The sequence below is a fragment of the Heterodontus francisci genome, chromosome 1, assembly GCF_036365525.1.
Source record: "Heterodontus francisci isolate sHetFra1 chromosome 1, sHetFra1.hap1, whole genome shotgun sequence".
Lineage (NCBI taxonomy): Eukaryota > Metazoa > Chordata > Chondrichthyes > Heterodontiformes > Heterodontidae > Heterodontus > Heterodontus francisci.
In genome coordinates, this window is record NC_090371.1 from 218,982,829 (window position 1) to 218,998,468 (window position 15,640).

Here is a 15,640-nt window from a genome sequence, read left to right on the forward strand (position 1 = left end):
TCGGAGAATACTTGGCATCAGGTGGCAGGACTATATCTCCAACACAGAAGTCCTTGAAGCGGCCAACACCCCCAGCTTATACACACTACTGAGTCAGCGGTGCTTGAGATGGCTTGGCCATGTGAGCCGCATGGAAGATGGCAGGATCCCCAAAGACACATTGTACAGCGAGCTCGCCACTGGTATCAGACCCACCGGCCGTCCATGTCTCCGCTATAAAGACGTCTGCAAACGCGACATGAAATCGTGTGACATTGATCACAAGTCGTGGGAGTCAGTTGCCAGCATTCGCCAGAGCTGGCGGGCAGCCATAAAGACAGGGCTAAATTGTGGCGAGTCGAAGAGACTTAGTAGTTGGCAGGAAAAAAGACAGAGGCGCAAGGGGAGAGCCAACTGTGCAACAGCCCCGACAAACAAATTTCTCTGCAGCACCTGTGGAAGAGCCTGTCACTCCAGAATTGGCCTTTATAGCCACTCCAGGCGCTGCTTCACAAACCACTGACCACCTCCAGGCACATATCCATTGTCTCTCGAGATAAGGAGGCCCAAAAGAAAGAAAAAAGAAAGGCTAACATACCATGTGATTTCCTAATTGCTTGCTGTACCTGCATGTTAACTTGCTGTGATTCATGTACAAGGACACACAGGTCACTCTGAATGCAAACATTTCCTAGTCTCTCACCAATCAAAAAATATTCTGCATTTTTATTTTTCCCTCCAAAGTGGTTTAACTTCATACTTCACCATATTGTATTCCATCTACCATGCTCTTACCCACTTACTCAACCTATCTAAATCCCTTTGCATCCTCCTCACTGCTTATTTTGCACCTAATTTTGTACTGTCAGCAAGCTTGGATACATTGTACCAGGTCCCCTCCTCTAAGTGATTGATATAAATTATAAATAACTGAGGGCCAAAGACTGATCTTATGGTACCGCTGTAGTTACAGCCTACTAACCTGAAAATGACTGCTTATTTCAACTCATTATTTTCTGTCCAATGCTCAATCCATACTAATATATTACCCCAATTCCCAGTAGCCCTAATTCTGTGTAATAATCTCTTGTGTGGTACCTTAGTGAATGTTTTTTGAAAATCCAAATACACCACATTCACTGGTTCTCTCTTATCTTCCCTGCTCATTGCAACCTCAGATTTGTCAAACCTGATTTCCCTTTCGTGAATCTGTGTTGATCCTGTCATGCTCATGAACCCTGCTTAATCATAATATTATGATTCTCCAGGTGCTCTGTTACCACCTCCCTAAGAATAGATTCTGGCATTTCCCTTCTATTGATGTCAGGCTAATTGGCCTATAGTTCCCCGTTTTCTCTCTCCCTCCTATCTTGAATAGTGCAAAGATACATTTGCTACCTTCCAATCCACAGGAACTGTTACAGAATCTGGGGAATTCTGCAAGATCAAAACGAAAGCATCCATGATCTCTGCAGCTACTTCTTTTAACATCTAGGATGCAGGTCATCAGGTCCAGGGGATTTGTCAACTTTGAGTTCCATTAATTTCACCAGCACTATCTTTACTACTACGAATGCCCCTAAGTTCCTAACTTCCACTAGACCCTTCGGTCCCCAATATTTCCAGAATGTTTTTTGTTTCTTCTACTTTGAAGACAGATACAAAGGGCTGAATTTTACTGGGATGGCTGAGGTCACGCTGCCGGGGCTGAAAGCAGGAGGCAACCCCACTTAGGCCAATGGCGGGATCCAGAGTTACATTTTCCCAGCCAATTAAGTGGCTGCCATTGGAGCTGCCCAATCAGAGGACCAACAGCTCAGCAGCATCGGCAGTGCCATTGCTAGCAGTGGCCATTGCTGAGGCTGCACATGTAGGATGAGAACATGTTAATGGCCTTGCATCCTCGAAGACAGGTAAGTGCGGTCTGGGGACACGGGATAGGATCGGGTGCGGGGGCATCAAGATCCCTGAGGGCAGGTGGCGCTTTTGTCACAGGGAGGCCGATTGCCACTGTGGGGCCCCTCCGTGGGCCATGGGGTACCCAAAAAGGAGGGTCCCTTCTGGAGGCTGCTGGGAGGTCGCCAGGTTGCACTGGACCGTCTCCCAACGTGGCAATGGACCTGCCCGCTGCTGGTAAGGTGCCTGCGAAAGCGGGAAGTGGCCCTTGATTGGCCATTTAAGTGGCTCAATTGGCTCTCGGTGGGCTGCACGTCTGCATGTTTTCCCGCTGCTATTCTCAAATGGATGGTGGTTCCGGTGTCAAGCTCTCACTGGACCCGTTTTTGGTCCCGGCATTGGAACTACCTTCCTTTTGGAGAAATTCCAGCCCAGATCATTTTCTGGCAATAATCCAAAATTACCGGAGAGGTATTTCAAGCCATTTTACATGCTTATCGGCTATACGACAGGTTTATTTGCAATTCATTGCCAAACTTGCTCTAATTAAATCTTGATGCTAGTAATTAATTTCAGCACCCACAATATTAACACATCATCACAAGATGTAGAGGTGGAAGCAAACTGGTATGCAACTCAAATAAACATTTAATGGCCAGTCTAGATTGAAAAAAAAATCCATACAACCCAATCAAAAATGGGCTGTCAGACTACACTGTCCAAAACTGGGCAGGTGCCAATAGTTGATAAATGTTTGACTTCATAGCATTCCATTGATTTTAACTTTGATGCCTTTTATACTATAGTGTGTATTTTTCTCTTCCTCTCCCTTGTTTTTTCAGTGGCATATATTATTTTTAGGTAAAAACAATTTGCACGCCTCTTCGTGTAAAAAAAACGACCTCAACTGCATCACGTCAATGGATATTGGGAATGTACCGCACGCTGCTGATTGAACCAGCTCTGCTTGACGACTGAGCGTAAGCTTCATTGCTCGCGTCCTTTGTAGCGCGCCGAGGGCGTGACGTCACAATGTGCGACAGCGCGTGTATGGTGTTGAGCCGGTGCCGGGGCTGCAGTATGTGGTACGGTGTCTGAGGAACTTGTGGTAAGTTGTTACTGGAACAGATGGTAACATGTAGCAAGTCCTACGCGTGATTGTTCTAACTCTGGCGTTCCATGTTTTACAGCGAACTGCTCAGTTACTCGGCCAGGTCATGGCTTGCACGCTTTATATATACACTGAGCAGCAAGAATAAAACTCCTCAGTTGGTTTTAAATTGGAAGCACGTTGCTTTCTTCGTGGGGGTCACGTGCACAGGCGAAGTAATGGGTTGCAACAGCTGTTGTGTAAGAAATGCTCAACAATCGGTAGCGTGGTACAAGCTCTCATTTCCAGTTATTCCTTTTGAATGACGGGTCTTCAACCTCGGGTTGCTGTGGTGTCTCTTTCCTCCAAGCCCCCCAGTGAGATCTTCCAGTTCCTACTCAGCAAAGTTACACATTTAAACAGCGGTACCAATATAAGTTTTCCTCAGGAGTAAGTTCACTTGAATAGGAGAACGTTTGTGGTACAGAAGAAGAATGGGCAGTATGGCAGAATATTTTCTTTATTCAGGATGGTAGACAGCACAGGAATTTGGCAGTGTTAAAAGTTATTTATTTAAATACATGGAGTATAGCAAATAAAGCCGATAAGTAGATGGCACAGATAGACACACAGCAGCATGATATCATTGTTATAATGGAAAATTGGCTTAAAGAGGGGTGTTACTGCCAGGTGAGGAGGGGGTCCTAGGCTCCCTTTTGCGCCTCCTCTGGTTTGACCGCAAAAAAGTTTATCCTTTTTTTTTAACAGTGCTTCCTCCTGTTCCGCTAATGTAATTGTAAAAGAACCAATCAGACAGGTTTTCCTGAGTTTAAAGAAGATGCAAGTTTATTACTCTTAACACTAACCCAGTGAAAATACTAAAAATACATTACACATTCACGCTCACATTCACAGGAGAGTCTCACGCGCACACAGATTACAGAGGGAAAACAAATTTGGTGGTTGGATTAAAGTCTGGAATAAATTGAATTTAAGTATAGTTTTGAGTCTAATAGTCCTCAGTGAAAATTGTATTCCTGAAGTCCTCGTTGGGCCATGTGCACGGTGGTGGGCTTGCTTCTCTCAGGGCTCCTGAAAGCAGAAGAGGGAGTTGATTCTCGTCCCCTGGTTGCTGGCTGTGGCAGACTGTAGGCTTGAGGGGACTCCCAGTCACAACTGGATCTTCTCTTGATTCTTTCTGGGGAGTGAGAGAGATATGCTTCGTTGATGGCTTTTCAGTTACTCCTGTCTGCTTTCTGTGTGACAAAGCTTACAGTGTCTCCAGAGCTGTGCAGGCAGTCACATGACACCATCAAGCCCCTTTGTTGTTTTAATGAGGTTTGTCTGGAATCTTTTCAGAGATTCAAGGTGCTACACCTCAAGATGTCCAGTCACATTTGGAGGGGGTTGGCTCTTTTAAAGTCAATGGGTGTAGTTGGCTTTGACGACAATGTTGATAAGGCCATTCTAGGTAACTTAAATCACTGAGAGCACCCCATTTTCTGGCTAGGCTGGATGAGACTTGTCGGTCCCCAGTTGATCTTTTGGTGTTTCAAATGTAAATTGCAGTGGCCATCTTGGCTGCTAGTTTTGTTTCAAAAATTACTTGTAGGATTTCCATTAAAAGTCTAATGCAAGGTTCCAACTGTTGAAATTAATATTTCCCTTTTGACATGATGGGCAAAATGGCAGCTCAGCATCCCTAGATATAGAGTTTTCAGGCAGGATAGAGAGGGGAATAAAAAAGGAGGGGTTGTAGCATTATTAATTAATCAATTACAGCTGTGAGGAGGGATGATCTGCGAAACGAATCATCAAATGAGGCCATATAGGTTGAGTTCAGAAATAAAAGGGCAGCCACACTACTAGGGGTGCACTATAGACCCCCAAATAGTGAGAGAGCAATAGAAGAACAAATATATGTAGGCAAATTTCTGAGTGCAAAAACAATAGGGCAATAATAGTTGGGTATTTCAACTACCCTAATATTAACTGGGATACAAACAGTGTGAAGGGCACAGAGGGCACAAAATTCTTTAAGTTTTTTATTTTTAATACTTACCGGCAGAGCACTTTCCCTGTGTGTCTGACCCGAGCATGACCTGGACTCGACCTGAGCCGAGCCCGAAAGCCGGACCCGGAAGAGTGGCCCGACCCAAACCCAACACATGTCAGGTTTGGGTCGGGTAGCTGGCCTTTAGTCTAGAGCCCCTTTAGTTATCTAGAAGCATACAGGGTGAGATAAAACAGAAAAAGAAAGCTTATGACAGTCACAAAAAACTTAATACTTTAGCAAGCTTAGAGGAGTATAGAAAGTGCGGGGTGAAGTAAAAAAGGAAAATATGAAAGCAAAAAGAAAACATGAAAAAATATTGGCAAGTTTAACTAGGAAAGTCCAAAGATGTTTTATCAGTACATTAAGAGCAAGAGGATAACTAAGGAAAGGGTAGGGCCTATCAGAGATGTACAAGGGAACTTATGCGTGGATGCAGAAGATGTGGGCAGGGTTCTTAATGAGTACTTTGTCTCTGTCTTCACAAAGCAGAGGGATGATGCAGACATTGCAGTTAAAGAGGAGGAGTGTGAAATATTAGATATGATAAGCATAATGAGAGAGGAAGTACGAGAGGGCCTGACATCCCTGAAAGTGGATAAATCACCAGGGCCAGATGGATTGTGTCCCAGGCTGTTAAAGGAAGCCAGGGAGGAAATAGTGGATGCTCTGAGTATCATTTTCAAATCTTCACTAGATACAGGCGAGGTACCAGAGGACTGGAGGTCTGTGAACGTTGTACCATTGTTTAAAAAGGGTGTGAGGGAGAGGCCAAATAATTATAGGCTGGTCAGTCTGACCTCGGTGGTGGACAGATTATTAGGATAAACTGTGTCTCAGAATTAATTCTATCACATAGAAAGGCACAGATTAATCAGCGGTAGTCAGCATAGATTTTTTAAGGGGACGTCGTATCTTAGTAACTTGATTTGAATTTTTTGAGTAAGTAACAAGGAGGATTGATGAGGGTAGTGTAGTGGATGTGGTCTACATGGATTTTAGTAAGGCATTTGACAAGGTCCCACATGGCAGACTGGTCAGAAAAGTAAAAGGCCATGGGATACAGGGGAATGTGGCAACTTGGATCCAAAATTGGCTCTGACAGGAAACAAAAGGTAATGGTCAGATGTTTTTGTGAATGGAAGGTGGTTTCTAGTGGCATTCTGCAGGCTTGGTGTCGGGTCCCTTGCTGTTTTTGGTATATATTAACGATGTGAACTTACGTGTGGGAGGCATGATTGGGTAATTTGCAGATGACACAAAAATTGGCCATGCAGTTGATAGTGAAGAGGATAACTGGAGACGCCAGAATATCAATGGTTTGATTTTGTGGATGGCAAATGGAATTCAAACCGGAGAAGTGTGAGGTAATGCATTTGGAGAGTGCAAACAAAGCAAGGGAATACACAATAAATGGGAGGATATTGAGATGGGTAGAGGAAATGAGAGACCTTGGACTGCATGTCCCTGAAGGTGGTAGGATAACTAGATAAAGTAGTGAAGAAGGCATAAGGAATGCTTTCCTTTACTAGTTGAGGTATAGAATACAAAAGCAGCTGGGACTGTCTAAAACGCTAGCTTGGCCTCGGCTGGAGTATTGTGTACAGTTCTGGTCACCACGCTACAGGAAGGACGTAATTGCTCTGGAGAGAGTACAGAGGATGTTGCCAGGGCTGGAAAATTGTAGCTATGAGGAAAGATTGGATAGGCTGGCGTTCTCCTTTGAACAGAGGCGGCTGAGGGATGCCTTATTTGAGGTATACAAAATTATGAGGGGCCTAGATAGAGCAGCCAGGAAGTATCTGTTTCCCTTAGTGGAGAGGTCAATTACCAGGGAGCACAGATTTAAGGTGATTGGTAGAAGGATTTAGTGGGGACAGGAGGGAAAACATTTTCATCCAGAGGGTGGTGGGTGTCTGGAATCTGCTGCCTGGATTGGTGGTGGACGCAGTAACCCTTAACTCATTTAAAAGATACCTGAACCTGCACTTAAAGAGTTGTAAGCTGTAAGGCCGCGGACCAGGTGCTGGAAGGTGGGATTAGAAGGGTGGCTAGTTTTTTCAGCTGGTGCAGACACGATGCGCTGAATGGCCTCTTTCTGTGCCGTATCATTTCTATGGTTCATGGGATGTGAGTATCGCTGGAAAAGTCAGCATTTATTGCCCATTCCTAATTGCCCTTGAACTGCTGCAGTCCTTGTGTATGTACACCCACAGTGCTGTTAGAGGGAATTTCAGGGTTTTGGCCCAGCCACAGTGAAAGAATTGTGATATAGTTCCAAGTCAGGATGGAGAGCGGCTTGAAGGGGAACATGTAGATGGTGGTGTTCTAATGTATCTACTGCCCTTGTTCTCCTACATGGTAGATATCATGAGTCTGGAAGGAGATGTTGAAGGAGGCTTGGCAAGTTGCTGCTGTGCATCTTGTAAATGGTGTACACTGCTGCCACTGTGCGCCATTGGTGGAAGGAGTCAATGTATAAGGTGGTGGATGGGGTGCCAATCGAGCGGGCTGCTTTGTCTTGGATAGTGTTGAGCTTCTTGAGTGTTGTTGGAGCTGCACTCATCCAGGTAGGTGGAGAGTCTTCCATCACATACCTCACATATGCCTTGTAGATGGTGGACAGGCTTTGGGGAGTGAGGTTCGTTACTCGCAGAATTCCCATCCTCTGACCTGCTCTTGTAGCTGCAGTATTTATATGACTGATCCCGTTAAGTTTCTGGTAAATGGTAATCCGCAGGATATTGATGGGGGATTCAGCGATAGTATTACCATTGAACATCATTACGAGAATGATTCCAGGGATGGAGGATTTTACTTACAAGGTTAGGTTGGAAAAGCTGTATTTGTTCTCCTTAGAACTAAGGAGATTAAGGGGAGATTTAATACAAGTATACAAGATTATGGCAGTCTGAGGTAAGTTAGACAGGGAAAATCTGTTTCCATTAACAAATGGTACAAGGACTAGGGAACACAGATTGAAGATTTTGGGCAAAAGATGTAGGGGGAATATGAGGAAGCACTTTTTTACGCAGCTGGTGGTAATGACCTGGAACTTGCTGCCCACAAGGCTGGTAGAAACAGAGACAATCAGTGACTTCAAGAGGAAATTGGATGGTCACTTGAGAGAAATAGACTTTCAGGGCTATGGGGATCGAGCCGGGGAGTGAGACTGACAGCATAGTTCAGTGGAGAGCCGGAATGGATGATGTGTTGAGCCCGAGTTAGTCAACAGTAATGTAGCATAAGAACAAGAGTAGGACATTAGTTCCTAGAGCCAGTTCTGCTGTTCGTGGACATCATGGCTGATCTGTGAACTAATTCCATATACCCACCTTTTCTCTATATCCCGTAATACCAATGGTTAACAAAAACCTATCAATTCCAGATTTAAAATTAATAATTGATCTACCATCAATTGCCTTTTGCAGAAGAGAGTTCCAGATTTCTGCCACTCTGCATGAAGAAATGTTGCCTAATTTCACTCCTGAAAGATCAGGCTCTAATTTTTAGACTCTGCCCCAAGTCCCAGATTCCCAACCAGCAGAAATAGTTTCTCTGTATGTATCCTATCTGTTCCTCTTGATATCTTGAAAGCTTCAATCAGATCACCCCTTAATCTTCTAAATTCCAGGAATACAACCCTAGTTTGCGTAACCTTTCCTTAGAATTTAACCTTGGAGTCCAAGTATCATTCTGGTAAATCTATGCTGCACTTCCTCCAAGGCCAATATATCCTTCCTAAGGTGCCCAGAACTGCTGTCAATCTCCAGGTGTGGTGTAGCCAGGGCTTTGTATAGCTGTTCTATTGTGTTCTGTTCCTCTCTATATAAAGGTCAGCATTCCATTCGCCTTTTTGATTATTTTCTTCAGCTGCCCATGACATTTTAATGATCTGTAAACCTGGACCCCCAAGTTTCTGGAGCTCTACTGTTTCTAGCTTTTCACTGTTTCGAAAGTACCCTGTTCTATACTTTTTAGATCCAAAGTGGATGATCTTGCATTTTCCTCCATTGAAATCCATTTGCCTCAGTTTTGCCCATTCATTTAATCTATCAATATCTTGAATTTTATGCTTCCATTTACGCTGTTTACAATACAGCCTATCTTTGTGTCATCAGCAAATTTTGATGCGTGACTTTCTATCCCATCATCTAAGTCGTTACTCTGAGGCAGTCCCTCGGGATTGAGGATGACTTGCTTCCACTCCGGTTCCATGGGTTCTGAGATGGCTGATAAGTCCAGCGTGTGATCTGTAAACTCTGCCACATGAGGAGCAGGTGGTGCTTGCAGGGTCAGGTAGATGAGTAGTTTGGAGGTTTGTGTACTTCCTCCACCTCAAGTTCGCCTCTACATTTACCCGATGATGTCCCCCGAGGTGTACAATGCCTTCCCAAATGAACTTTCTCCATCTTGGATCGTCATGAGCCAGGGACTCCCACGAATTGACAAGGATGTTTGATGACCTCACTAAAGCAGTTCTGCTGTCCTCCTGGGAGTCTCTTATCACGACCAAGTTCCAAGTCAGATGTCAGGCATGTGCATGACATGTCCCACCCAGTGGAGCTGGTTTTAGGTGATTAGCACCCCGATGCTGGGCAGGCTGGCTTGGGAGAGGACGCTGCTGTTGGGCCACTTTCTCTGCCACCAGCTTTGGAGGATCTTGTGGCTGCGCCTCCGGTGTTATTTCTCCAGTGCTTTGAGATGCCTGCTGCAGGTTGTCCAAGTCTCCGAAGCGTAGGGATCACTGGTGCCTGGTAAACCATGATCTTAGTCCTGGGTTTGCAATTCTGATCCTGAAATACATTTTCTCAGTCGGCTGAAGGCTGAGCTGGCACATTGGAGACGATGATGAATCTCGTCGTTTATGTCTCCCTTCGTCATTGATCTTGATTGCCTGGGGCGCAGTGAGAGTGTTGTGCTGTGGGAGCTGGTTGGAAGAGGACCTTCGTTTTCTGCATGTTTAGTGAAAGACCCATTTTCTTATATGCTTCGGAGCAGGAGTTAATAATGTCCTGGAGCTCAGTTTCCTGGACCTCAGTTTCAGAGTGAGCACACGTGCAAACATCATCTGCATTCTGAAACTCGATGACTGAGGTTGGAGTGATTTTGGTTTTGGATTGAAGGCAGTGCAGGTTGAACAGCTTCCGATCTGTTCTGTAGATTTTCTCCATGCCTGTGGGTAGTTTGCTGGAGGTGAGGTGTAGCATTGCAGCAAGGAAAATGGAGAAGAGGGTTGGTGCGATGACACAACTGTTAAGACAGTAATGAATACAATGAATTGAGACCCCATCACAAATCCTTGCATGACACCATTAGTCACATCTTGCCAAGTAGAGTACCTGCCCATTATCTCTACTCTGTCTCCTTCCGTTCAGCCAATTTTCTAACTAGGCCATTAATATGCCTTCAATTCAAAGAGCTTCAATTTTAGCTAACAGTCTTTTCTGAGGGACTTTAACGAATGTCTTCTGGAAGTCCATATAAATGACATAATAGACATTCCTCTGTACACTACTTTTGTCATGCCTTCAAACAATTTCATTAGTTTTGTCAGACATAACATCCTTTACAAATCTGTTTTGGCGTGTTCAGATCTGAAAGATTTCAAGGTGTTCAGTCACCCTATCCTTAATTATAGACTAGTAATTTCCCAACAAAAGATGTTAGGCTAACTGGTCTACAATTTCCTGGCTTTCCACTCCTGTTTCTTTAATAGTGGAGTGCCATGCACAATTTTCCAATCTAAAGAAATGGTTCCTGAATCGAGAGAATTTGGTAAATTATCGTGAGGTAAGGGTTAGGAGTTGTCTGCTGTGATCCCTGGGTCTTATCATTTACTCAGATATTGGGCAAAAAAAGGTATACCTTGCCATTGAACTCATCAAAATATCGAGTGTAAAAATCCAAACGTGATCCGTGTATTTAGCTTCGGATGCATCAGTTCGGGTCAGTGGGAGTCTACTTGCCTCCATGTTAGAAACTTGTTGGATCAAGTCCTACTGTGAACATGATCATTTTAGTGCAGCATTGAGGAATGCTTCAAGTTATCATCTTTTCAGCGAGCCTGTAAGAACTCTGGGAGCGATAGCCTGATGCGAATATTCATCAAGGATACCAGATAAATTCTTTGTTAAGTAGACGCTTGGAGGTTACCAGCCAATCTATCCCCAGGAGGAAATAATGCCTAAATTCAACTTATCATGAAATCCTGTATCAACTAGTTTATAGAATCTTACAGCACAGAAGGAGACTTTTCTTACACCTCAGCTGGCAAATTGAAAGAGCTATTCAGTTAGTCCCACTCTTGTCTTTCCCTGCAGCCCTGCAATTTTTTTCCTATTAATGTATTACATTTCCTTTTGAAAGTTGCTATTGAAATTGCTTCCGCCACCTTACAGTCTGTGCATTCCAGTTCATCATTCACTGCGAGGAAAGGAAATTTTCATCTTCCCTTTGGTTTGTTAGACAATTACCTCAAATCTGTGTTGTCTGGCAACTCTTCTACAATTCCAATTGAACAAGGGTGGTTTGGTGGTGAGGGATATGCTGGGATCTGAGATTACAGATTGTGGTGCAACACAATTCTGCCACTGTTGGCCCACAGTGCTTCATGAATGTCCAGTTTTGAGCTACTACATCTGTTTTCAATCTATATTATTTAGCACTTTGGTCATGCCGCACAACGATGGAAGGTTTCCTCAGTGTCGGCAATTGCTCTTGATTGCTACCAATACCGTCATAGAAAGATGCATTTGCGACAGGTAGATTGGTGTAGATGAGTTTTTTCCCTGTGCTGGTTATCTCGCCACCTGCCACAAGCCCCGTCTGGCAGCTATGATGCCCCTTAACGCTCGGCCTGCTTGGTCAATGATAATGCCAATCCGCTCTTATTAATGGTCAGATTCTTGGAGTACTGGGACCAGTTCTGAGGCAGGAGGTACCGATTCAAAAGGGAGGGATAGCACCTTAACAGGACTGGGTCAATGCCCTTGCAGGGAGGTTCACTAGTGTGTTTGGGGAGGGTTAAACTAAATTGGCAGGGGATGTGTACCAGCATATAGAAATAGAAAAGAGGAATAAGGTGCACAAAGTGAGAATGTTGGATTGTACTCAAGAAGGGTGTAACTCCATATTCGATGGAAGCAGACTAAGAAAGACTTCTAGGAATACAAAGATAGGTTTACAATGCATGTATGTAAACACACTGGTGAATAAGGTGGTTGAGCAACAAGCACAAATAGCTGTGTAGGAATATGATGTAGTGGCAATAATGGAAATGTGGCTTAAAAAGGGTGAGGACTGGGCACTTAATATACAAGGATACAAAATGTTCAGAAAAAATAGGGAAGGAAAAATGGGAGGTGGGTGGTAGTGCTAATTAGGAAATACATTGTGGTGTTGGAAAGAGTGGATGTCGTTGAGGGGGCAAGGACAGAATCTATCTGCTTAGAGTGGAGAAGGAAAAAGGGAATGATCTGGGGTTAATTTGTTGGCCTCTAAATAGTGAGAAAGAGATAGAGGAGCAAATCTGCAGGGAAGTCAGATGTGCAAGAACTATGGAGTGGTGATATTGGGAGATTTTAATTAACCAAGTATAGATTGGGATAATGTTAGAGTAAAGGAAAAGGAGGGGGAGGAATTTCAGAAATGAGTGCAGGAGAACTTCCTTGAACAGTATGTTCTCGGTCTAACTAGGGAGGAGGCATTGCTGGATCTGTTGTTGGGGAATGATGTGAGCCAAGTGTCTGGGCGAACATTTGGGTAAGAGCGATCATCACATCATAAGGTTTACACTAGCAATGGAGAAGAGCAAGGAACAATCTAATGTAGAACTTCTAAATTGGATAACTTTAATGGGATTTGAAGTGATCTCACCAGGGTAAAATGGAACCAAAGACATGACAGGAAAGTCTGTAATGGAACAATAGGTGATCTTTAAGGAGGCTAGGTACATTCTAACAAGGGTGAAAAGTAGGTGAACCAAAGCCAGGGCTCCTTGGATGACAAGGGAGATGGAGAATATGATGAAACAAAAACAGAGTATATATGATGTATGTCAGGTGAATTCTTCAAGTGGGAACCAGGCCAAATACAATAAGTTGAGTAAAGAAGTGAAGAGGAAAATATGACTAGCAGAGAGAATCTGAGAATAGAATGGTAGTCAACATAAAAGGGAACCCAAAAATTGTCTGCTGGCATGTCAGTAGTAAGAGGCGTGGTGGGGCCAATTAGGGACAAAGAGGGTGATATGTTCTTAGAGATGCAGGACAAGGCTAGAATACTTAATGAGTATTTTTATTGTTGTTTACTAAGGAAGAGGAAGCTGATAAAATATTGATAGAAGTGGAACTGTTAGAGGTAATGGATGGGGTGAAAATTGGAAAGGCTGGCAGTACTTAGAGTGGATAGGTCGCCTGGTCCGGATGGTGTGCATCCCAGATTGCTAAAGGAAGTGGGGGTGGACATAGTGAAAGGGCTTACCATAATCTTCCAAACTTTCCTCCTTTTGAGGGAGTTGCATGTGGTGTGGATGAAGAGGAACCAGTGTATGTATTGTACTTAGATTTCCAGAAGGCATTTGATAAGATGCCACATCAAAGATTGTTGCAATAAATAAAAGCTCGTGGTGTAGGGGGTAACATATTGGCATGGATAGAAGATTAGCTAGCTAACAGGAAACAGAGAATAGGCATAAATGGGTCATTTTCTGGTTGGCAGGATGTAACGAGTGGTGTGCTGCAGGGCCCTCAACTTTTTACAATTTATATAAATGACAGATGAAGGGACCGAAGGTATGGTTGCTAAGTTTGCTGATGAGACAAAGATAGGTAGGAAAGTAGGTTGTGAAGAGGACATAAGGAGGCTACAAAGGGATGTAGATAGGTTAAGTGAGTGGGCAAAGACCTGGAAAATGGAGTATAATGTTGGAAAATGCGAAATTGTCCATTTTGGCAGGAAGAATAACAAAGAAGCATATTAACTAAACGGTGAGAGATTGCGGAGCTCTGAGATGCCGAGGGATCTAGGTGTCCTAGTGCATGAATCGCAAAAGGTTAGTATGCAGGTACAGCACGTAATTAGGAAAGCCAATAGCATGTTATCGTTTATCACAAGGGGAATTGAATACAAAAGTAGGGAGGTTATGTTTTGCTATACAGGGCATTGATGAGTCCACATTTGGAGTACCGTGTGCAGTATTGGTCTCCTTATTTAAGAAAGGATGTAAATGCGTTGGAAGCACTTCAAAGAAGGTTTACTAGACTGATACCTTGAATGGGCTGTGTATCTTATGAGGAAAGATTGGACAGGCTAGGCTTGTATCCGTTGGAATTTAGAAGAGTAAGAGGTGACTTGATTGAAACATTTAAGATCTTGAGTCTTGACAGGGCGGATGTGGAAAGGATGTTTCCCCTGTGGGAGAATCTAGAACCAGGGGTCACTGTTTAAAAATAAGGGATCGCTCATTTAACACAGAGATGAGGAGAAATTTTTACTGAGGGTTGTGAATCTTTGGAATTCTCTTCCTCAAAAGGCGGTGGAAGCAGAGTCTTTGAATATGTTTAAGGCAGAGGTAGATAGATTCTTGATGTGCAAGGGAATGAAAGGTTATTGGGGGTAGGCAGGAATGTGGAGAAATCAGTTCAGCCATGATCCTATTGAATGGCGGAGCAGGCTCGAGGGGCCGAGTAGCCTACCTCTCCTAGTTCGTATGTTCCTAGATACAGGGGAGGTGCCAGAAGATTGGTGTGTGGCAAATGTGACCCCTTTTATTTAAGAATGGGTGTGAGGATAGTCCTAGTAACTACAGGCCAGTCAGTTTAACTTCAGTGGTGGGTAAGGTTTTGGAAACAATAATGGGGGGGGGGGGGGAAATCAACAGACATTTGAAGAGGTTTGAAATAATTAAGGATAGCCAGCTTGGATTTGTGAAAGGCAGATCATGCTTGACTAATTGAATTTTTTGATGAAGTAACAGAGAAGGTTAATCAAGGGAATGCAATGGATGTTCTCTATTTAGATTTTAAGAAAGCGTTTGACAAAGTACCACATTAAAGGCTGGTTAATAAAATTGAGGCTCATTGGAATAGGAGGGTCGATGTCAGCTTGGATAGAAAATTGGCTCAAGGACAGCAAACAGCGAGTCTTGGTAAATGGTTATTTTTCAGACTGGAGAATGGTAGACTGTGGTGTTCCCCAAGGGTCAGTGCTAAAGCCACTGCTTTTTTGATATATATAAATGACTTCAATATTGGAAGAGAGAATAACATTTCAAAATTTGCCGATGATGAACTTGGAGGGGTGGCAAACAGTGAAGATGATAGAAACCAACTGCATCAGGACATGGATAGGATAGTAGATGGGCAAACAAGTGGCAGATGGAGTTCAATGCAGAAAGTGTGAGGTGATGCATTTTGGCAGAAGGGATGGGGAGAGGCCATATATGCTTAATGGCACAGTTCTAAAGAGTTTACAGGGATAGAGGGACCTGGGGGTGCATGTGATTCGATCTTTGAAGATGACAGGACATATTGAGGGAGTAGCTAGCAAAGCATATGGAATTTTGGGCTTCACAAATAGAGGTATTGAGTACAAAAGCTATGTTATGCTGAACCTTTATA

General features: G+C 43.7%; 1 protein-coding gene across 1 annotated transcript in view; it reads left to right on the forward strand.

Moving 5' to 3' along the window:
* The first annotated feature begins 2,898 nt into the window (after window positions 1-2,898).
* Window positions 2,899-15,640, forward strand: part of naf1 (nuclear assembly factor 1 homolog (S. cerevisiae)) — a 350,613-nt gene continuing 337,871 nt past the window's right edge. Inside the window, exon 1 of the mRNA XM_068021523.1 lies at window positions 2,899-2,983. The gene's annotated coding sequence lies outside the window, so the exon portion shown is untranslated. The remainder of the gene's footprint in view (window positions 2,984-15,640) is intronic.